Source organism: Mesoplodon bidens (genome assembly GCF_964165515.1).
Source record: "Mesoplodon bidens genome assembly, chromosome: 5".
NCBI classification, from domain to species: domain Eukaryota; kingdom Metazoa; phylum Chordata; class Mammalia; order Artiodactyla; family Ziphiidae; genus Mesoplodon; species Mesoplodon bidens.
In genome coordinates, this window is record NC_138161.1 from 143,345,997 (window position 1) to 143,370,569 (window position 24,573).

At 39.6% G+C, this 24,573-nt stretch overlaps 1 protein-coding gene across 5 annotated transcripts in view; it reads right to left on the minus strand.

The window, feature by feature from the left end:
- The window catches only part of PPP2R3A (protein phosphatase 2 regulatory subunit B''alpha), a 217,192-nt gene that overhangs the window by 170,533 nt on the left and 22,086 nt on the right, over positions 1–24,573 (minus strand). For 2 of the 5 annotated variants that reach the window (XM_081235602.1, XM_081235606.1), the window contains exon 1: positions 14,911–14,998. The exons of 2 other annotated variants lie outside the window; for them this stretch is intronic. The gene's annotated coding sequence lies outside the window, so the exon portion shown is untranslated. Of the gene's footprint in view, positions 1–14,910; positions 14,999–24,573 lie in introns of those variants that run through there. One more of the 5 variants, XM_081235604.1, reaches the window with a different exon arrangement.

The window sequence follows — 24,573 nt, forward strand, 5'->3', positions numbered from 1 at the left end:
GTTGAAAATGTACAGTATGGATTTTACAGTTCTAAGGTCCTCCTCCAAACAGTAAGAACAAAAATAGGAATGTAAACTCTGTCTTCAAAGAACCTAAGTGACACCTGTAACCCCAAATCACTGTATAAGAAGATAGAAAACAGCCGCAGAATGGTCAATGACTTAGCAGAGTAGAGGAGGAAGGGATACTAATGGCAAACAAACCAATTCTCCCTGCACAATCCCCAAAGGCCCAGGTTAGGAGGTACCAAGTGCCACAGAAAATGGGCTAGGGCAGAGGACTGAACACAGGGGACTGTTTGAAAGTCTGCAAAGGAATAGTTAGAGTTCTCCCCACCACTACTCCATAAACTCAGAAAATCATCCCTCCTTCGTCCTGCTAAGACAGGAATCTTATTTGCTGGTGAAAAAAACTGAACCAGAAAAGCATCAACCCCAGGGCTGTATATGAAGGAGAGGGTGGTAAAGGACTTAAAGTTGAGTAAAAGTCTACTTTCTGATTAAGTCCACCAGCCCCCTTTCCCCTGCCCAAGTCCAGGTCAACAGAAACCAGGCTTATTACCTCCAGCTCCCAGCCCCCATTATGGATTAAAGAATCCTTTTCTGGAGATTGGATATCCACATGATCACCTTACATGAAGCCCACTAATTGACAAATCCTACTCTAAAACAGAGAGCTTCCTCTCAGCTCTTCAGCGCCTCACTTTTATTTTAAATCAGCTTTACTGATGTATAATTTACATACAGTAAAAATGTTCATATTGTGTAGTAGCCACTGTCCTAAAAAAGAAAGAACATTTACATCACCCTAAAACTATTCCTGTGCCCTTTCCCAATCAGTTCTCCTATGCTGCAATATCTGACAACTGCTGATCTGAGTCCTATCACGATACATTCATTTTGCCAGTTCTAGATCTTCACATGAATGTGATCACATGAGATGTATACTTTTTTGTCTGGCTTCTCTCACTTCGAACAATGGTTCTGAGATTCATCCATGTTATTGAATGCATAATTTGTTTATACCTTTTTACTGCTTAGTAGATATTCTATTGATATATAATTAAATATACCCAAATTTGTCTTATCTATTCAGTTAATGGACATCTGGGTTGTTTCTAGTTTGGACTATCATGAATTAAAACTGCTGTGAACCTTCAAGTAAAAGTCTTTTTGTGAATACACGTTCATTTCTTTTGGGTAATTAACAATGGAAATACTGAGTCATGAGAAGTGTACTTTAATTTTATAAAAACCTGTAAAATAGTTTTCCAAAGTGGTTCTACTATTTTACGCTCTCATCAGCAACACCTGAGAGCTCTAGTGGCTCTACAACCTTTTGGATACTTGTCAGTTTCCTTAATTTTACCCATTTTAGCAGGTGTGAAGTGGTATCCCACTGTGGTTTTAATTTGCATTTCCCTAATGATATTGAGCATTTTTCGTATGCTTATTATTAGCAATTCATATGTATCATTTTTTGTGAAGTTTCTATTCAAATCTTTTGGGTTGTCTTTGACTACTGAGTTCTAAAAGTTCATTTACATATTTTAGATGTAGATATTATCTCTTGGTCTGTGGCTTCCCTTTCCATTTTCTTAGCAGTAGCTTTTGGTTTTAATTCTAATTTTATTAATCCAATTAATCCGATTCTCTTTTATAGTTAATACACTTGTATCCTGTCTTAAGATCTCTGCCTATCTTAAGGACATAGATGTTTTCTCTTAAGGTTTTTCTGGGGGTCTCAAGTTTTATGTTTAGGTCTACAATCTATTTTGAATTAATTTTTATGTATGGTATGAGCTGAGTTTGAACATCACCCAGCACCACTTGTTCAAAAGACTATCCTGTCCCCACTGAATTATGTTGGAGCCTTTGCTGAAAAGCAAATTACCATATATATGGATTTATTTCTGGATTCTCTATTCTTTTGTCTTTATAAACACCAATGCCATTCTGTCATAATTATTGTAGCTTTATAGTAAGCCTTAAAATAATAATGTAAATCCTCCATTTTTTTCTTTTTGTTTTAGCTATTCTAGGTCCTCTGCATTTCCATATCAATACTGGAATCAGTGTGCCAATTTTCACAAAGAAAACCTGCTGGGGTTTTGATTGGAATTTCATTGAATCTAAATCTCCATTTGGTAACAATGGAGACCTTAACAATATCAAGTCTCCAGTCATCACAATCCATGAACGTAGTGTACCTCTCCATTTATTTAGATGCTCTTTTATTTCTCTAAGCAATGTCTGTAGGCCTTTCATTAAATTTATTCCCAAGTATTTCATGTTTTTTGATGCTAATACAAATGGTACTGTTAGTTTAATTTCATTTTCCATTGTGTTTGTTGTTGGTATAGAGAAATACATTTGACTTATATGTATTGATTTTGTCACTTGCCACCTGGCTAAATTCACTTATAGTATTTGAGGGATAAATTCCTTGGGATTTTCTATATAGAGAATCATATTGTCTGAGACTACAGAGTTATTAGTTTTTCCTTTCCAATATTTACTGCCTTACTGACTACTGCACTAGCTAGGATCTTCAGAACAATATTGAATAGAAGTGGTGAGTTCAGACATCCTTGCCTTGTACCTGATCTTAGGGAAAAGTCTTTCACCATTAAATATGATGATAGCTGCAGGGTTTTTGGTAGATACCCTTTATCAGATTGAGAAAGTTCTCTTCTATTTCTAGTTTGTTAAGTTTTAAAAAATCTCATAAGCTTTTTTTTCTTTTAATATGTATCTTTACTGGAGTATAATTGCTTTACAACGTTGTGTTAGTTTCTGTTGTACAACAAAGTGAATCAACTATAAGTATACATATATCTCCATATCCCCTCCATCTTGAGCCTCCTTCCCATCCTCCCTATCCCACCCCTCTAGGTCACAAAGCATTGAGCTGATCTCCCTGTGCTATGCAGCAGCTGCCCACTAGCCATCCATTTTACATTTGGTAGTGTATATATGTCAACGCTACTCCCTCACTTCAGCCCAGCTTCCCCTCTCCACCGTGTCCTCAAGACCATTCTCTACGTCTGAATCTTTATTCCTGCCCTACCTGCCATTAGGTTCATCAGTACTGTCCTTTTAGATTCCATATATGTGCGTTAGCATATGGTATTTGTCTTTCTCTTTCTGATATACTTCACTCTGTATGACAGAGTCTAGGTCCCTCCATGTCTCTACACATGACCCAATTTCATTCCTTTTTATGGCTGAGTAATATTCCATTGTATATATGTACATCTTCTTTACCCATTCCTCTGTTGATGGACATTTAGCTTCCTTCCACATCCTGGCTATTGTAAATAGTGCTGCAGTGAACATTGGGGTGCATGTATCTTTTTGAATTATGATTTTCTCAGGGTATATGCCCAGTAGTGGTACTGCTGGGTCATATGATAGTTCTATTTTTAGTTTTTTAAGGAAACTCCATACTCTTCTCCATAGTGGCTGTATAAATTTACATTCCCACCAACAGTGCAAGTGGGTTCCCTTTTCTCCACAGCCTCTCCAGCATTTACTGTTCACAGGTTTTTTTGATGATGGCCATTCTGACCAGTGTGAGGTGATACCTCATTGTGGTTTTGAGTTGCATTTCTCTAATGATTAGTGATGTTGAGCATCCTTTCATGTGTTTGTTGGCAATCTGTATGTCTTCTTTGGAGAAATGTCTATTTAGGTCTTCTGCCCATTTTTGGGTTGGGTTGTTTGTTTTTTCGATATTGAGCTGCATGAGCTGCTTGTGTATTTTGGAGATTAATCCTTTGTCAGTTGCTTCATTTGCAAATATTCTCTCCCATTCTGAGGTTGTCTTTTCATCTTGTTTACGGTTTCCTTTGCTGTGCAAGAGCTTTTAAGTTTCATTACATCCCATTTGTTTATTTCTGATTTTCTTTCCATTACTCTAGGAGGTGGGTCAAAAAAGATCTTGCTGTGATTTAAGTCAAAGGGTGCTCTGCCTATGTTTCCTCTAAGAGTTTTATAGTGTCTGGTCTTACATTTAGGTCTTTAATTCATTCATAAGGTGGCTTAATTCTGTTAAATATTTATTCTGCATCTGTTGAGATGCTCACATAATTTTTACCTTTTATTTTGTTAATGAGGTGGAACAGGGGTGAGAGAACTGAAATTCATATCAGGAAAGCAAGACATAAGGTTTAAAATTAATTAATGATGAAGTTGCAATATATATGCATTTATAAATATGAAGGTAAATAATGGAAGAAATAGCTAAGAAAAAATTGGCAGTCATTGTCTCTGAGGAGCAGGCCTAGTTGGGAGGAGAAACTGATACTTTCAAAAGGTCTTTTAAGGATTGACACCTTAAATATGAGAATATGTAATATTTGATAACAAATTTTTAAAAATGGGTTCTAGGGAGATGTAAAAATGAGGCTGAGGCTGATTATTGTGTGCTAAGGCTTGAGGGGCAAGGGTGTAGGGGAGACAGACTCAGCTGTAGGCATGTGTTATTTTGGTGGCATCCAGGAGACATATTTCCCATTCAGATGAATATACTGAATTCCCATTCAGTAGAGATAGGAGTTGAAAATAAAGACTTGGGAGTAAGCACCAGATAAAGGTTTTAAAGCCACCAGAGTGGACAAGACTGAACCTGCATAGGTGAGAAAAGAGTCAAGGACAAAACTCTGAGGAAAAATAAAAAAACAAATGCGATCTAATTAAACTTAAAAGCTTTTAAAAGCACAGCAAAGGAAATCAGAAACAAAACAAAAAGACAACCCTCAGAATGGGAGAAAGTACTTGCAAATGAAGCAACCGACAAGGGATTAATCTCCAAAATACAAAAACAGCTCATGCAGTTCAATATCAAAAAAACCAAATAACCCAATCAAAAAATGGGCAGAAGAGCTAGGAGAAGATGGCGGAAGAGTAGGATGCGGAGATCACTTTCCTCCCCACAGATACATCAGAAATACATCTACAAGTGGAACTGCTCCTATAGAACACCCACTGAACGCTGGTAGAAGACCTCAGACCTCCCCAAAGGCAAGAAACTCCCCACATACCTGGGTAGGGCAAAAGAAAAAAGAAAAAACAGAGACAAAAGAATAGGGACGGGACCCGCACCAGTGGGAGGGAGCCGTGAAGGAGGATAGGTTTCCACACACTAGGAGCCCCTTCGTGGGCGGAGACTGCGGGTGGCGGAGGCGGGGAGCCTTAGCACCGCGGAGGAGAGCGCAGCAACAGGGGTACGGAGGGCAAAGCAGAGAGATTCCCGCACAGAAGATCGGTGCCCACCAGCACTCACCAGCCCGAGAGGCTTGTCTGCTCACCGGCTGGGACGGGCGGGGCTCGGAGCTTAGATCCCAGGGAGAGGACTGGGGTTGGCGGCGTGAATACAGCCTGAAGGGGTTAGTGCACCATGCCTAGCCGGGACAGAGTCCGGGAAAAGTTTGGAGCTGCCGAAGAGACAAGAGACTTTTTCTTGCCTCTGTTTCCTGGTGCATGAGGAGAGGGGATTAAGAGCACTGCTTAAAGGAGGCTCCAGAGATTGCGCGAGGCGTGGCTAAAAGCACAGACCCCAGAGAAGGGCATGAGACGCTAAGGCTGATGCTGCAGCCACGAAGAAGCCTGTGTGCGAGCACAGGTCACTATCCCCACCTCCCTTCCTGGAAGCCTGTGCAGCTCACCACTGCCAGGGTCCCGTGATCTAGGGACAACTTCCCCGGGAGAACGCACGGCGCGCCTCAGGCTGGTGCAACGTCACGCTGGCCTCTGCCTCCGTAGGCTCACCCCGCATCCGCACCCCTCCCTTCCCCGCGCCTGAGTGAGCCAGAGCCGCCAAATCAGCGGCTCCTTTAACCCCGTCCTGTCTGAGCGAAGAACAGACGCCCTCAGGCGACCTACACGCAGAGGAGGAGCCAAATCCAAAGCTGAACCCCGGGAGCTGTGCGAACAAAGAAGAGAAAGGGAAATCTCTCCCAGCAGCCTCAGAAGCAGTGGATTAAAGCTCCGCAATCAACTTGATGTACCCTGCATCTGTGTAATACCTCAAAAGACAACGAATCATCCCAAACTGAGGAGGTGGACTTGGGGAGCAAGATAGACTATTTTTTCCCCTTTTCCTCTTTTTGTGAGTATGTATGTGTATGCTTCTGTGTGAGATTTTGTCTGTATAGCTTTGCTTTCAACATTTGTCCTAGGGTTCTGTCCGACTGTTTTTTATTTTTTTTCACTTAAAATTTTTTTTCTCTTAATAATAATTTTTTATTTTAAGAACTTTATTTTATCTTACTTTATTTTATTTTATCCACTTTCTTTCTTTCTTTCTATTTTTTCTCCCTTTTATTCTGAGCCGTGTGGAGGACAGTCTCTTGGTGCTCCAGCCAGGCGTCAGGGCTGTACAACTGAGGTGGGAGAGCCAACTTCAGGACACTGGTCCACAAGAGACCTCCCAGCTCGACGGAATATCAAACGGCGAAAATCTCCCAGAGATCTCCATCTCAACACCAACACCCAGCTTCACTCAATGGCCAGCAAGCTACACTGCTGGATACCCTATGCCAAACAACTAGCAAGACAGGAACACAACCCCATCCATTAGCAGAGAGGCTGCCTAAAATCATAATACGGCCACAGACACCCCAAAACACACCACCAGACGTGGACCTGCCCACCAGAAACACAAGATCCAGCCTCATCCACCAGAACACAGGCAGCAGTCCCCTCCACCAGGAAACCTACACAACCCACTGAACCAATCTTAGCCACTGGGGACAGATACCAAAAACAACGGGAACTACGAACCTGCAGCCCGTGAAAAGGAGACCCCAAACACAGTAAGATAAGCAAAATGAAAAGACAGGAAAACACATAGCAGATGAAGGAGCAAGATAAAAACCCACCACACCTAACAAATGAAGAGGAAATAGGCAGTCTACCTGAAAAAGAATTCAGAATAATGATAGTAAAGATGATCCAAAATCTTGAAAATAGAATAGAGAAAATGCAAGAAACATTTAACAAGGACCTAGAAGAACTAAAGAGGAAACAAGTAATGATGAACAACACAATAAATGAAATTAAAAACACTCTAGAAGGGATCAATAGCAGAATAACTGAGGCAGAAGAACGGATAAGTGACCTGGAAGATAAAATAGTGGAAATAACTACTGCAGAGCAGAAGAAAGAGAAAAGAATGAAAAGAACTGAGGACAGTCTCAGAGACCTCTGAGACAACATTAAACACAACAACATTCCAATTATAGGGGTCCCAGAAGAAGAAGAGAAAAAGAAAGGGACTGAGAAAATATTTGAAGAGATTATAGTTGAAAACTTCCCTAATATGGGAAAGGAAATAGTTAATCAAGTCCAGGAAGCAGAGAGTTCCATACAGGATAAATCCAAGGAGAAACACGCCAAGACACACATTAATCAAACTATCAAAAATTAAATACAAAGAAAACATATTAAAAGCAGCAAGGGGGGCCTCCCTGGTGGCGCAGTGGTTGAGAGTCCGCCTGCCGATGCAGGGGATACGGGTTCGTGCCCCGGTCCGGGAGGATCCCATATGCCGCAGAGCGGCTGGGCCCGTGAGCCATGGCCGCTGAGCCTGCGCATCCGGAGCCTGTGCTCCGCAACGGGAGAGGCCACAACAGTGAGAGGCCCGCATACCGCAAAAAAAAAAAAAAAAAAAAAAAAAAAAAGCAGCAAGGGAAAAACAACAAATAACACACACGGGAATCCCCATAAAGTTAACAGCTGATCTTTCAGCAGAAACTCTGCAAGCCAGAAGGGAGTGGCAGGACATATTTAAAGTGATGAAGGAGAAAAACCTACAACCAAGATTACTCTACCCAGCAAGGATGTCATTCAGATTTGATGGAGAAATTAAAACCTTTACAGACAAGCAAAAGCTGAGAGAGTTCAGCACCACCAAACCAGCTTTACAACAAATGCTAAAGGACCTTCTGTAGGCAAGAAACACAAGAGAAGGAAAAGACCTACATTAACAAACCCAAAACAATTAAGAAAATGGGAATAGGAACATACATATCGATAATTACCTTAAATGTAAATGGACTAAATGCTCCCACCAAAAGACACAGACTGGCTGAATGGATACAAAAACAAGACCCGTATATATGCTGTCTACAAGAGACCCACTTCAGACCTAGGGACACATCCAGACTGAAAGTGAGGGGATGGAAAAAGATATTCCATGCAAATGGAAATCAGAAGAAAGCTGGAGTAGCAATTCTCATATCAGACAAAATGGACTTTAAAATAAAGACTATTAGAAGAGACAAAGAAGGACACTACATAATGATCAAGGGATCGATCCAAGAAGAAGATATAGCAATTGTAAATATTTATGCACCCAACATAGGAGCACCTCAATACATAAGGCAAATACTAACAGCCATAAAAGGGGAAATTGACAGTAACACAATCATAGTAGGGGACTTTAACACCCCACGTTCACCAATGGACAGATCATCCAAAATGAAAATAAATAAGGAAACGCACGCTTTAAATGATACATTAAACAAGATGGACTTAATTGATATTTATAGGAAATTCCATCCAAAAACAACAGAATACACATTTTTCTCAAGTGCTCATGGAGCATTCTCCAGGATAGATCATATCTTGGGTCACAAATCTAGCCTTGGTAAACTTAAGAAAACTGAAATTGACTCAAGTATCTTTTCCGACCACAATGCTATGAGACTAGATATCAATTACAGGAAAAGATCTGTAAAAAATACAAACACATGGAGGCTAAACAATACACTACTTAATAACGAAGCGATCACTGAAGAAATCAAAGAGGAAATCTAAAAATACCTAGAAACAAATGACAATGGAGACACGACAACCCAAAATCTATGGGATGCAGCAAAAGCAGTTCTCAGAGGGAAGTTTATAGCAATACAATCCTACCTTAAGAAACAGGAAACATCTGAAATAAACAACCTAACCTTGCACCTAAAGCAATTAAGAGAAAGAAGAACAAAAAAACTCCATAGTTAGCAGAAGGAAAGAAATCATAAAGATAAGATCAGAAAGAAATGAAAAAGAAATGAAGGAAATGATAGCAAAGATCAATAAAACTAAAAGCTGGTTCTTTGAGAAGATAAACAAAATTGATAAACCATTAGCCAGACTCATCAAGAAAAAAAGGGAGAAGACTCAAATCAATAGAATTAGAAATGAAAAAGGAGAAGTAACAACTGACACTGCAGAAATACAGAGGATCATGAGAGACTACTACAAGCAACTCTATGCCAATAAAATGGACAACCTGGAAGAAATGGACAAATTCTTAGAAATGCACAACCTGCTGAGACTGAACGAGGAAGAAATAGAAAATATGAACAGACCAATCACAAGCACTGAAATTGAAACTGTGATTAAAAACCTTCCAACAAACAAAAGCCCAGGACCAGATGGCTTCACAGGCGAATTCTATCAAACATTTAGAGAAGAGCTAACACCTATCCTTCTCAAACTCTTCCAAAATATAGCAGAGGGAGGAATACTCCCAAACTCATTCTACGAGGCCACCATCACCCTGATACCAAAACCAGACAAAGATGTCACAAAGAAAGAAATCTACAGGTCAATATCACTGATGAACATAGATGCAAAAATCCTTAACAAAATACTAGGAAACAGAATCCAACATCACATTAAAAGGATCATACTCCATGATCATGTGGGGTTTATTCCAGGAATGCAAGGATTCTTCAATATATGCAAATTAATCAACGTGATACACCATATTAACAAATTGAAGGAGAAAAACCATATGATCATCTCAGTAGATGCAGAGAAAGAGTTCGACAAAATTCAACACCCATTTATGATTAAAAACCCTGCAGAAAGTAGGCATAGAGGGAACTTTCCTCAACATAATAAAGGCCATATATGACAAACCCACAGCCAACATCGTCCTAAATGGTGTAAAACTGAAACCATTCCCACTAAGATCAGGAAGAAGACAAGGTTGCCCACTCTCACCACTCTTATTCAACACAGTTTTGGAAGTTTTAGTCAAAGCAATCAGAGAAGAAAAAGAAATAAAAGGAATCCAAATTGGAAAAGAAGAAGTAAAGCTGTCACTGCTTGCCGATGACATGATACTATACATAGAGAATCCTAAAGAGGCTACCAGAAAACTACTAGAGCTAATCAATGAATTTGGTAAAGCAGCAGGATACAAAATTAATGCACAGAAATCTCTGGCATTCTTATATACTAGTGATGAAAAATCTGAAAGTGAAATTAAGGAAACACTCCCATTTACCACTGCAACAAAAAGAATAAAATATCTAGGAATAAACCTACCTAAGGAGACAAAAGACCTGTATGCAGAAAACTATAAGACACTGATGAAAGAAATTAAAGATGATACAAATAGATGGAGAGATATACCATGCTCTTTCATTGGAAGAATCAACATTGTGAAAATGACTCTACTACCCAAAGCAATCTACACATTCAATGCAATCCCTATCAAACTACCACTGGCATTTTTCACAGAACTAGAACAAAAAATTTCACAATTTGTATGGAAACACAAAAGACCCCGAATAGCCAAAGCAATCTTGAGAACGAAAAGGCAGCTGGAGGAATCAGACTCCCTGACTTCAGACTATACTACAAAGCTACAGTAATCAAGACAGTATGGTAGTGGCACAAAAACAGAAATATAGATCAATGGAACAGAATAGAAAGCCCAGAGATAAACACACACACATATGGTCACCTTATCTTTCATAAAGGAGGCAAGAACATACAGTGGAGAAAAGACAGCCCCTTCAATAAGTGGTGCTGGGAAAACTGGACAGGTACATGTAAAAGTATGAAATTAGAACACTCCCTAACGCCACACACAATAATAAACTCAAAATGGATTAAAGACCTAAATGTAAGGCCAGACACTATAAAACTCTTAGAGGAAAACATAGGGAGAACACTCTATGACATAAATCACAGCAAGATCCTTTTTGACCCACCTCCTAGAGAAATGGAAAGAAAAACAAAAATAAAATGGGACGTAAAGAAACTTCAAAGCTTTTGCACAGCAAAGGAAACCATAAACAAGACCAAAAGACCACCCTCAGAATGGGAGAAAATATTTGCAAATGAAGCAACTGACAAAGGATTAATCTCCAGAATTTATAAGCAGCTCATGCAGCTCAATAGCAAACAAACAAACAACCCAATCCAAAAATGGGCAGAAGGGCTAAATAGACATTTCTCCAAAGAAGATATACAGACTGCCAACAAACACATGGAAGAATGCTCAACATCATTAATCATTAGAGAAATGCAAATCAAAACTACAATGAGATATCATCTCACACCAGTCAGAATGGCCATCATCAAAAAATCTTGAAACAATAAATGCTGGAGAGGGTGTGGAGAAAAGGGAACACTCTTGCACTGTTGGTGGGAATGTAAAGTGATACAGCCACTATGGAGAACAGTATGGAGGTTACTTAAAAAACTACAAATAGAGCTACCATATGACCCAGCAATTCCACTACTGGGCATATACCCTGAGAAAACCATAATTCAAAAAGAGTCATGTACCAAAATGTTCATTGCAGCTCTATTTACAATAGCCAGGACATGGAAGCAACCTAAGTGTCCATCAACAGATGAATGGATAAAGAAAATGTGGCACATATATACAATGGAATATTACTCAGCCATAAAAAGAAACGAAACTGAGTTATTTGTAGTGAGGTGGATGGACCTAGAGTGTGTCATACAGAGTGAAGTAAGTCAAAAAGAGAAAAATAAATACCGTATTCTAACACATATATATGGAATCTAAGAAAAAAAAAGAGGTCATGAAGAACCTAGAGGTAGGACAGGAATAAAGACACAGACCTACTAGAGCATGTACCTGAGGATATGGGGAGGGGGAAGGGTTAGGTGTGACAAAGTGAGAGAGTGGCATGGACATATATACACTACCAAACATAAAATAGATAGCTAGTGGGAAGTAGCCACATAGCACAGGGAGATCAGCTAGGTGGTTTGTGACCACCTAGAGGGGTGGGATAGGGAGGGTGGGAGGGAGGGAGACGCAAGAGGGAAGAGATATGGGAACATATGTATATGTATAACTGATTCACTTTGTTATAAAGCAGAAACTAACACACCATTGTAAAGCAGTTATAGTCCAATAAAGTTGTTTAAAAAAAAATGGGCAGAGGATCTAAAGACACTTCTCCAAAGAAGACATACAGATGGCCAAAAAAGCACATGAAAAGATGCACAACATCACTAATTATTAGAGAAATGCAAATCAAAACTACAGTGAGTTATCACCTCACACTGGTCAGAATGGCCATCATCAAAAAAATCTACAAACAATAAATGCTGGAGAGGGTGTGGAGAAAAAGGAACCCTCATGCATTGTTGGTGGGAATGTAAATTGATACAGCCACTATGGAGAATAGTATGTAGATTCCTTAAAAAACTAAAAATAGAACTACCATCTGACCCAGCAATCCCACTACTGGGCATATACCCTGAGAAAACCATAATTCAAAAAAATACATGAACCCCAGTGTTCACTGCAGCACTATTTACAATAGCCAGGACATGGAAGGAAGCTAAATGTCCATCAACAGAGGAATGGGCAAAGAAGATGTCGTACATATATACAATGGAATATTACTCAGCCATAAAAAGGAATGAAAATGGGTCATGTGTAGAGACATGGAGGGACCTAGACTTTGTCATACAGAGTGAAGTAAGTCAGAAAGAGAAAAACAAATATCATATATTAACGTATATATGTGGAATCTGAAGAAATTGGCATAGATGATCTTATTTACAAAGCAGAAATAGAGACAGACATAGAGAACAAATGTACGGATACCAAGGTGGAGAGGCAGGGTGGGATGAATTGGGAGATTGGGATTGACATATATACACTACTGATACTATGTATAAAATAGATAACTAATGAGAACCTACTGTATAGCACAGGGGACTCTACTCAGTGCTCTGTGGTGACCTAAATGAGAAGGAAATCCAAAAAAAGAGGGGATATATGTATATGTATAGCTGATTCACTTTGCTGTACAGTGTAAACTAACACAATATTGTAAAGCAGCTACACTCCAATAAAAAAAAATCTACAAACAATAAATGCTGGAGACGGTGTGGAGAAAAGGGAACCCTCCTATGCTGTTGGTGGGAATGTAAATTGGTACAGCCACTATGGAGAACAGTATGGAGGTTCCTTAAAAAACTAAAAGTAAAACTACCATATGACCCAGCATCCCACTCCTGGGCATATACCTTGAGAAAACCGTAATTCAAAACGATACATGTGCCCGTGTTCACTGCAGCACTATTTACAATAGCCAGGGCATGGAAGCAACCTAAATGTCTATCAACAGAAGAACAGATAAAGAAGATGTGGTACATATATACAATGGAATATTACTCAGCCATAAAAAGGAACAAAATAATGCCATTTGCAGAACATGGATGCACCTAGAGATTGTCACACTGAGTGAAGTAAGTCAGACACAGAAAGACAAATATTATATGATATCGTTTATATGTAGAATCTAAAAAAAAAGGGTACACGTGAACTTATTTACAAAACAGAAGTAGAGTCACAGATGTAGAAAGCAAACTTATAGTTACCAGGGGATGGGGGGTGGGAGGGATAAACTGGGAGATTGGGACTGACATATGCACACTACTATATATAAAACAGATAACTAATAAGAACCTGCTATATAGCACAGGGAACTCTACTCAGTAATGGCCTATACGGGAGAAAAATCTAAAAAAAAAAAAGAGTGGATATATGTATATGTATTATTGATTCACTGTGCTGTACACCTGAAACTAATACAATGCTGTAAATCGACTATACTCCAATAAAATTTAAAAAAAGAAAAGAATGTGAGAATAATGAGACAAAAACAAAAAACACTCTGAGGAAGGCTGGTATGTATAGGGTGAGGAGAAGGATTCAAGGAAGAAGACAGAGAATGAATTTCCAAAGGGAAGGAAGGAAGAGAACCAGCCAAATATGACATGGAAGTCAAGGGAGAAAAGTGCTACATTCTTCCAACACGCTGAATTCCAAAGATTTTGTGTACCAGCAAACATTAAAGCTATACTTTTCTTTTACAGGTGTTTCTCCCTAAATTCACGTAGAAATTTGGGAAGTTAATAAAACCTTAAACAACATAAATATAATGATGGAAAACAGAGAATGATGTTACACATATTTTTATGTTGCTATTTATGTGTTCTATTTCAGGAAACATCTGGAGCAGAGGGTATGAGGTAAAGAACTTCCTCTGCTTATCTCAAATGATGAAAGGGTTCAAGAAGAAAATGATCCACATAAATCGTAGATGCAAGGGAAACCTGGTTGAATAGCCATGTCATTTAAATGGGACATTTTGAAGTCTGGAAGAAGAAAAATTGTAGAAAAGTGCCTAAAACTTTTTATTTAACATAATACATAAGGTGTGATGATTCAGAAGGAATGAGTCATTTAGAAATAATAAAACAGTTTGCCTGGAAAACCCGGGTGCTCAGTGGTGGATGACTCAGTATGGAAACTGATCCCAAGAGTACAGTTTAGAGGAATACAAAAACATATACTATATGTATTTGCAGGATAAAAAAGGACACCTGGAATATTTTATTTGTTGTGTTCTCTTCAAAAATAGTTGAGAAAATAAATTAAGAAATCTCTTAGAAGGCAATATTTTTCTTGTGCTCAAAGAAATTATATATATGAACATGAAAGAACAATTAATGCTCTAGGTTTAGGGCTCATGTCTTAATGAGACTAAAAGTAAAATAAGAACATCTCAGCAGCAGGTCTAATTTGAGCATACAGGAATTAGGAAGTGCTTAAAAACTTACTTTTATCTTTACTCCAGTGGAGAAAGAGGAAATGTGCCTGAGGGGAAAAGCACCAGGTGGGCAGTCAGGGGCTTCTCCTCCCAGCTTCTGCTTCTGCACTGACCAGCTCAGTAAGATGGTCAAGTCACTTCCCTCACTGGGATTCGCCTTCTCTTCTGGAAAAATAGGACAAAAGATGGCTCTGGGGTCTAGGGAACACGAGAAAAGCAAAAACTTCTTTCTTGTTTTGAATTACAGAAAAGCTATATATTTACCAGAAAACTATTTTGTATTCTTTGAAGTGGGAAGCACAATGAACTGGCTATTAATTTTTAATGCATGTAATTTGCAAAGCTACTGATTTCTTGGAGTACTGGCTCCAAAGGAAAATCAGGAGGTTAAACTTTGACCATTTTATAATTAAAAAGAAATTCTCCATAATATATTCCAAAAAATAGTCATCTCTGACTGCTGGTAGTATTTTAAGTTACTTTAATTCATATATTTTCCTTTTCTAAGCCTTTTTCTTATTTTGGAGGAGATTATATAAAAATGAAATCACATTCTGTAAATAAAAATCATTTGGATGGTTTAGAAGAACATATATACAGTACAGTTTAATAAACATTTGAATGCTGCCAGGTACTCTTCAAGACAAGGGAACTACAGATCCTATAATTTTGCCTCAAACAGCTTGCAGTGTGAGTGGGCAGAGAAACAGAATATCTTTTACATCAAGGAAGGCACCCCAGAGAGGAGGGCTGCCAAGCTCAGCCTGGAGTTAAGCAGAAGCAGTGGCTGCAGAAAGAAAGGGAAGATGCCTTGTGGACAAATGGAGCAAGGCAGGAGGTGGCCCCAGGAGGCCTGGGAGGTGTGAGGAACTACTGGGAGTTTGGTGTTATTCCAGTGGCAAGTTTGAAGAGAGGCTTCTAGGTGCTACCGCTAAATGGTGGGGGTTGGGTGGGAGGCAATGTAGCATCAGAGAGTCCCTGAGAGATTTCAGTCGGGGGTGGTGGAGACCAGGTCAGATTTACACTGTGGGTGTATCACTGTGTAGCACTGCAGAGGACAGAGTTGGGGAAGCAAGACCAAAGCCAGGCAGACCAGGCAGAAGGCCTCTGCAGAGAGAGTCCAGAAGAGAATCAGTGAGGCTATAAATGAAGGAAGCTCAGAGGCCTATGTGACTACCCACGATCACAAGTCTATGAGTATGAGCTGAATGTAAGTTATCTTTAAATCCTGTCCTTTTCTGTATCCCTGTGCAAGCACAAATTCTGGTCAAAGTTGACAATAGATCCTACATTCACTTTTATTAGGTAAATTATGGATCTTTAAAAAAAAAAGGACTATTCATTCATGTATATTAAGTACCCAAAATGTTTAGGGCATTATAGAAAACAAGCAAAGCTCCTGATTATAGGAACTTATAAAATAAATGAGACAAAAAAGAACAGATCAATTCATTCAACAGGTATATATTGGGGCACTTCTGGGCCTTGATCACTTCCAGTGACAGTTCCTTTTAGAACACAATTTTTGCTTCCTCCTTTCCTTTCCTGACAAGTTTATTTGGGTACAAGTGAACAGAGAATCTCTCCAGAGCCAAGTGTGCAATTCTAGGAGAGGACCAGGAACCTGGAGTAAAATAAATAAGAGCCTGGGTCAGGGGAAAACTTGCTTGAATGGGACAATAAGAGAACAGGGAGAAATCCCAGCAGATGGCATGGATGGAGTAAGCAGAGGAGGAGCCTGGAATCGCCTTCAACGTAGCTTGGATTAGACAGATCAAAGTTATTATTGCTTATTTTTTTTAAAAACAGTTTTAATCTTTATAAAAGTAATGACTGTAGAAATAAGACATGACTGCTGGGAAAAAAAAAGAAATACAAAGAGGAAAATAAAGGTCACACCCAGAGATAATATCAATATGAACATTTTTGCCTTTTTTGACTTTCAACACACACATAAACATTCACAGAAATAGACATGGGGATTTTTGTGAATATTGATTTTTTTAACAAAAGTGAGACAATTATAGTTTATTATCTGCTTTTTCCACTTAATATAGGGAGACCTCTTTTCATGAAAATAAAAATCTATACCATACATCTTAGATACATTCTGTGGATATACCAAATTTACTTGTTCAATTCTTTACAAAGGCACATTAAGGCTGTACGATAAATAAGGTGCAGAAAGGAAGCAAGCAGCAAGGAAATGATAAAACTGACTTCAGTTGTGGCAGCATTTTCAATATTCTAAAGGTGGAAAGAGGTAAGACATATGGAAGCTCATGAGATTTTAGTGTTCCAGACATAAGATGAATAATGTCTGATTCCGGAATTCTTTGTGGATGAAGAATTTCCAAAAGGGAAACAAAAAAAGTCTGCAGCCCAACACACACTAAAAATGAAGTAATTTCAAATCTTCACATCTGCAGAACAGATAGAATGTCAAAGACAGCACTCAGACAACTAAAAACAGTGGGTGGACTGCCAGGGAAAAACCAAGTGCCATTCTAGTGATCACCCATAACCACGGCTTTCCCAGAAAGTGACAGCTCCCCACCCTGTGCTCTAACACAAAGTGCACTGAGCCTTTCTCATGAGATGCTAGGCCGCCTTAAGACTTCATGGATCCTCTTTGGGCCTCTGTTTCCTCCAGCACTTGGCTGGGCTCTGTGAATTACAAACTGCGCTCGTCACAGTTCCCTTGGAAGCTGCCAATACTAGCCATTTCCCACTGCAACTAGAATAGTTCTGCTGTTATCTGTTTTATATATTGGATGGATTTCTAAAAACTACTTTATTTGAAAAAACAAACTTATATAGCTAAAAAACATTCTTAAAAATCACATGATTAAACAAATAACATTCACCCTTCAGATTGTTAATCACAAAGGTAAAAATATAAATTTATAATGGAGAAATCTGAAAATTACCACCTTAACACCTTGGTTAAACTTAGAATCACTAATGGTGGGATAATCAGATATGTACCTTCCAATTTGATGTAATATGAAGACTGAATATCATGTATGGACTTTTCTTGCCAAGAATATTTAGCTTTAATCAAACTTTCAGATTTAATGTCCAATTATAGGAAATACAGGCAAGAGAGAAATAAGCTACACACCACCATGAGTAAACAGAGAAATTCATTATATGGCTCACTATAAGACAATTGGCCTGGTCTCTTCAATAAGTCAGTATCATGAGGGAAAAAGCACATGTGTGGAGCTGCGTTGGGGGGGAAGTGGTGGAAAGAACACCAACTATAAAGGCTCTGAGGTGGGAGCATGTCTTGAATATTTTAGCAAGAGTGAGAATGCCAGTGTGACTAGACTTGGACTTTTTTTTTTTTTTTTTGCGGTATGTGGGCCTCTCACTGGCGTGGCCTCTCCTGTTGCGGAGCACAGGCTCTGGACGCGCAGGCTCAATGGCCATGGCTCACAGGCCCAGCCACTCCACGGCACGTGGGACCTTCCCAGGCCGGGGCACGAACCCGTGTCCCCTGCATCGGCAGGCAGACTCTCAACCACTGCGTCACCAGGGAAGCCCTAGACTTTGACTTTTATTGAGTGAGATAGGAAGCTACTAAAGAATTCTGAGCAGAGAAATTCATGATCTGACTTACTTTTTCAACAAGACCATTCTAGTTGCTCTTATGAGAACGGACCACAGGGGACAAGAGTAGAAGCAGGGAGACCAAAAAGGGGGCCAAATTTGCCTGGAACAATCCAGGTAAAAGATGATGTTGGCTTGGACCAGGTAGTAGCAGGGGAAGGGTGAAAAGTCAGATTCTGGACATATTTTGAAACAAGAGCCAATGGGACAGATGTGTCGGTTTTGTGGAAAAGAGGGAGGTCAAGGATGAATCTAAGGGTTGATTTTTTAAAAACTGTTGTTTGTTTGCTTGAACAACTGGAAGAAGAGAACTGACTTAATTCATACTGGGAAGACTGCAGGAGGAACAGATTTGTTGGTGGGAGAGGGAGCAGCTGTGGCAAGAAGGTCAGGAGTTCGGTTTTGGCCATTATTTTTGAGGTGCCTACTAGGCATTCAGGTAAAGGTGTGCAGAATGCTACTAAAGAATTAAATCTGGACTTCTGGGGGAGAGATTTAGGATTACACAAATTTGAGAGTCATATTTAAAGCCTTGAGACTAGATGAGATCACCAAGGGAGGGAATATAGAAAGAAAAGAGAGAGCAATATATATAAATATTTATTCCATAATAAATCTTATTCTACAAGATTCTATAGAAATCTCTATTTCTATATAGGAATAGAATACAGAAAGAAACATCCAAAGGCTGAGCTTAGGAGCACTCAAACATGCAGAGTAGTGCTGTCTAACAGAACTTTCTGAGATGATGAAATATTTATACATCTGTGCCATTCATGTGGCTATTGAGCACCTGTAATATGGCTAATGCAACTGAATAACTGAAAACTTAATTTAAATAGCTACATGAGCTAGTGGCTATAGTACTAGACAGCCCAGACCTAGAGTATGGGGAAGTGAAGGAGAGGAGGGAGAAAAGAAGTGGCCAGAGAGGGAGGAATTGTGAGACAGTTCTCCATGGGTCTCTCGTGTTTCTGTACACACTGCAAGCAAGGCACTGCCTGTCTTGATAGTCAGTGACATGACATTTTATATGATATGATAGGTCCGTATGATCTTTTTCAAGAATGTCTGCATAGCAAACAGCCTTGGAAAACTCGGGACTATCTCCCTGTGGAGCAAAGAGAAGGCACGCCTATTGACCATTATAAAATATTTGGGTTCTCTAAGATCAGGTTTCCTTTCTAATAACTCGACTTACCACGTGGGCAGGTGTAGTCTGGCCCCCTTCACATTGTCTCAGAGTAACTAGGGCTAAGGGAACCAATACAAAAAGACTCCTACTCTGGCTACTGCTATTGCTGTAAGTAATAAACTGTCTTTCGTCTCTGTTGTAGAAGTCTTGTGTCTTCTACCACCATTCATGAAACGGGCAAGCTAACTTGTTAGCTCACAAATAGGGTAAAATCTTAGTTCTGCATAGTTCTTGACAAGTCTTTTAAAATAAAGTGAAGAAGGTATTACACGGAGGAGACAGTGGTTAACTCTGCTCCTGAATGTTAAGTCAGATAACGATAGAGAAATGTTTTGATGGAATTTGGGGAGCAGAAATACGACTGGCTTGAGTACAAAAAAAGAATGGGAGGACAAAAACTAGCAACAGACGACAGACAACTCTTCCAAGAAGCTTTGCCGTGAAGTTGAACTGAAACAAGGCAATAGCAAGAGGGGAAAGTGGAGTCAAGGAGGATTATTTTTAAGATGGGGGAAATACAAGCATATTTTCATGTATAAGACAATGATTCAGAGAGGGTGAAACTGATATAAGAGAAAGAATTACGAGGCACTTATTAGGTTAGTTCTTTCACAGTAACAGGAAAGAAAGCAGAGTATACGGATACTACTACAAGTAGGAGGTAGGTATGGTTGTGAAAGCCTGTGAAAGCTCTTTTTCTTCTATTTCTTTTCTGTAACTAGGAAGCAAGGTCATCAGTTGAAAGTGAAGACTGCGGAGGAGATGGTGAACATGTAAGGAGATTGAAGACATGCGATAATCATCTAGGAGGAAATGAAACAGAAAATGACTGGAGAAATCTAGTATGATTGCCAGGCAGCATTATGGGCCCACTTAAGGTTATGATCATTAACTTAATGCAAGCTCAGCAGCATGATTTTACAGGCATGGAATAGGCAAAGAATTGGATTTAATCAGTGCTGTGGTTCAGCCAGGCAAGGCTGCTGAAGTGAGAGAGAGGCAAAGGAACTGAGGATGTATGCAAGGGAGAGATGATGATGATGATGATGATGATGATGATGATGAAGAGGAGGACGGGGGGGAACTCCAAGCCTCTATACCATCTCCAGGAATCCTAACCCTTCCACTGAGCCCTGTGGACTCATGGGTAGACAACAGCAAAATCCCCAGATCCTGGATCTCTTCTCTGAAGCTTTCTTCAACTTCCTTTACCTTCTTATTTAAACTGAAATTGTACTTTCCCCTGAGGATGCTGATTTCCCTGTAGCCCTCTTAGATGACAAGTCTTTTTCTCTTCCACACCCTTCAAACATGAGGCCTGATTGGTGCCATTCTGGTTCCTCACTGCTACTTTCACACCATTCTCCACCTGCCCTCTCCCCAAGTCCCCTGCTCTGAGTCCCATAACATTAGACTTTACCACCCACCACCCTGCCTTATTGCAGGATTGAAGGCTCCCCAAGGTCACTCCCTTTCATTCCTTGATTTTACCTTTTGGTTCACTGTCACTCCAACACTATTTCTAGTGTAATTCTTATTGATTTTGACATTCAAATAGATAGTCCGCCTGATATCCTGGCCTCTTAGGTTCTTGACCTTTTTTCCACAGTGTTAAATATGTTGATCTTCTTTTCTACCCTGTCTCAGCCACTTTCTCCCATGATCCTACCCTCCACCTTTAGAACATTTAAAAGTATATTTTAACAACCACACATCTCAAGGCTTATCACTTACCAAAAATTTATTGGTGAGTCAGAGTAAGAATACCCTCCCTAGGCCTCCACTGGCAGAGTCAAGAAAATGGTCATACATCCGGCATAAGACCATCCTCTGCAGGAATTCATGCCAGCATCATCAGCAGATAATGAGAGCGCAAGAAGGAAAACTAGACACGTTTCCTCTTTGAGGACTCTTATCTTGGGCTTGTATTCCTTAGATGCAGGGGAGAGGTGTGTGTGAAGGACTACGGGAGAGGCAGAGGCATGCTGCTATGCTGACTGATCCTTCTTATACTGGGCTTGCAGAGGGAAGATTAGCATTACTACACCGTCATTTTAAAAGTACTGATATGCTAGGTATTGTGCTGAGCACTTAAACACATTATCTACTTTAATTTTTATGCCAGCATTGAGCACAGTGTTATCTCCATTTCAAAGATGAGGAAACTGAGGCTAAAGGAAGTTAAAAAAAAAACTTGCTCATATCACAGACTTAGAAAGTGGACAAACTGATTTGAGCACAATTTTCTCTAACATGGAAGCCCCTCTGTCCATATTAAAGCCAAAGGAGCTGGGATAGTCAGTACCCGAGTCCCTGCCATAATTCCATATTTCTCAACATATAGAGAAGGAATTGTCTCAAATCTCAGTAGGCACAAGAAAAAGAAAGGAAGGATGGAAGGACAGAGGAAGGAAGGACGGATGGATATAAATCTACAGAACAGTGAAGTTCTTTGTAGTAACCTGGACAGAAAGAACAAAAAAGGTTTTTTTTAACCCCAATTTTGTGTTTCAGAAACCTTGAAAACTTAATAAATTTATTAGTGAATGATTAAATTGCGACACGTAAAATAGCCATATAAAATAAAATCATAACAGATAAGTTGAGTAAAATTTAGACCCTTAAAAACCAATGAATAATGTTAATGCTACTTATTTGAACGTCAGACTATATTACCAAACTTTGTAAGCATAATGAAGGCAATGAGCTTGTTCGATAATAAAACTGAGAAATAATTAAAAGCATATTCACAAATGGCATCATATCCAGAAACAGAACTATATACAAGACATGCCATAAAACCAAGCACAAAGCTTAACTTTTTTTTTTTTTTTAGAATAAGTGACCTATGAGATTAAATCAACAGGAGGGAAATAAAAAATGCAGAAGACTCTAAACATGGAAGAGCTGCAAACATCAGGGCAAGAAAAAAATTAATGTAAGTTTAAAATATGAGATTTGATTTGGAGGAAACAAATACAAAGATTTAGTGCAAAGAGTCTCTGAACAAAAGGAACTTAGAAATAATTTCCATTTATTCATGAGGTATTTATTAAGCATTTATAGCACTGCTACAGTTTCTCAGGAAGGGAAATGATGGGATTCAGGTGGCAGTGGGATGGATCAGGGAAGCAGAAGCAGAGGTGAGTCAGAATGCCACTGCAATTTACTCATCCTTATATCCCCAATGTGGAGCCAGTGCACAGCATAAGATAGGAATTCAGTGTTATTTTCTTAATGTATGAACTGTCAGATGCTGTGAAGCACCCCAAAATTCAATTGGGGTAGGGGAACAGGGCAAAAGCCCAATGGAACTATCTATAGGCAAGAAGGAAATGCAGAGTACTTTGAGCTGACAACCTTCACAGTTTTCACATGTCCCTCAACAGAACGCACTGCTTCCCCATTTCTTTGTTTCTGCCCTGGACACAGCTTTGGTATCTTACTTATTGAGCGAACTGATCTCTTCTATTTAATCAACCTTGACCTATCTTAGCTGAAGTTGTATCACAAATAAGATCATTGGTTCATTCACTTTTGCTCCAATTCAGTGAATCTCTGAGCTTGCCCAATGGAAGAGCAATTTAAGGCAAAAGGTTGTGGTCCTGTGGGCTCAAGAGTAGTACCTAACTAAATAAAACAACCCTTGGGGCACAAGTCTGAGTCACCACCTCTAGTGGGGCTCTGTGGCCACAATTTCAGCAGAAAATTTTTCATTCAGTATCATAATAGGTGTGTTTGGGAGAGCAGGGAGCTGGAAAGAAGGATGCTGAGATCAGACAGGAAAGCAGAACTGAGAACAAGGTTCACAGGGTGACATGATGGGCATCCGAACCAAAAGGCTAGAAGCAGCCTTTTGTAAGGCTGTATGTGTATGGTTGAGCACAGAGTCAGAAATCTGAGAGCAGGAGAGCTGAGAATAAACAGAGAGTTATCTGCTATAATAGAACAAGTGAGGTTGTCCATGACTTGCTTTGTATTTGCTGGTCATACACGTGGTATGTCAGACTGAGCTGACAGGTCCAAGTCTAGGGTCAGGGCAGCCACCAAGCCTGCCTCACCAACCTGTCATTCAGCCTCAAGTACCCTGAGGGATATGATGAGAACCCTGAGACACTCCCAAAGTTCTTCATTCAGTTGATATTCTGCATGTGGGACTAAGGGACCTCTATGTTCCTGCAGATGAGGTCTAGCAAGGGTTTACTTGTTATTAATTACTTACTGTACAGACAGACAACCCAGTATAGCCTGGTAATACACACAACCAGAGCACCTTATGGGGGCAATAGATCTTTTTACAGATACCTTGGTAGGTGTTTGTAAGTCCCCAAAAGTGGAATGGCCATCTGACATATTTGTAGGCCATACCCAGGATATAAACTTACTAAGGGCTATCAACCCTATCTCCAAAATCTCTCTCAATTTTGACCACTTCTCATTAGAATACTGCTACAGTCTTGGCCCAAATTATCCAGCTCTCTCACCTGCACTACCATCATAGCCTTTTAACTGGTCTCTCTGCTTCCACTCTAGCCTCTCCATACTCCAGTCATTTTCCAAACAGCACAACTAGAGGAAAACAAACCAGAGTGAACCACTCTCCTATTTAAAATGCTCCAGTGCTTACCTACTCCATTTTGAACAAAATCTAAACTCCTCTACCATGGCCTAATATAGCTCCAGAACCTGCCTACCACTTCCCTCACCTCATCTTGTACTGCTCTTCCTTGGCCTTTGTTTTGGTTCCTCCAATAGACTCTTCTCCCTTGACCAAGGCCCTGTTTCATTACTCTCTACCCCATTACCCAGTTTACTGTCCGTATCAGCACTTATCAGTACCTGTAATTGTGTTATTTATTGTTT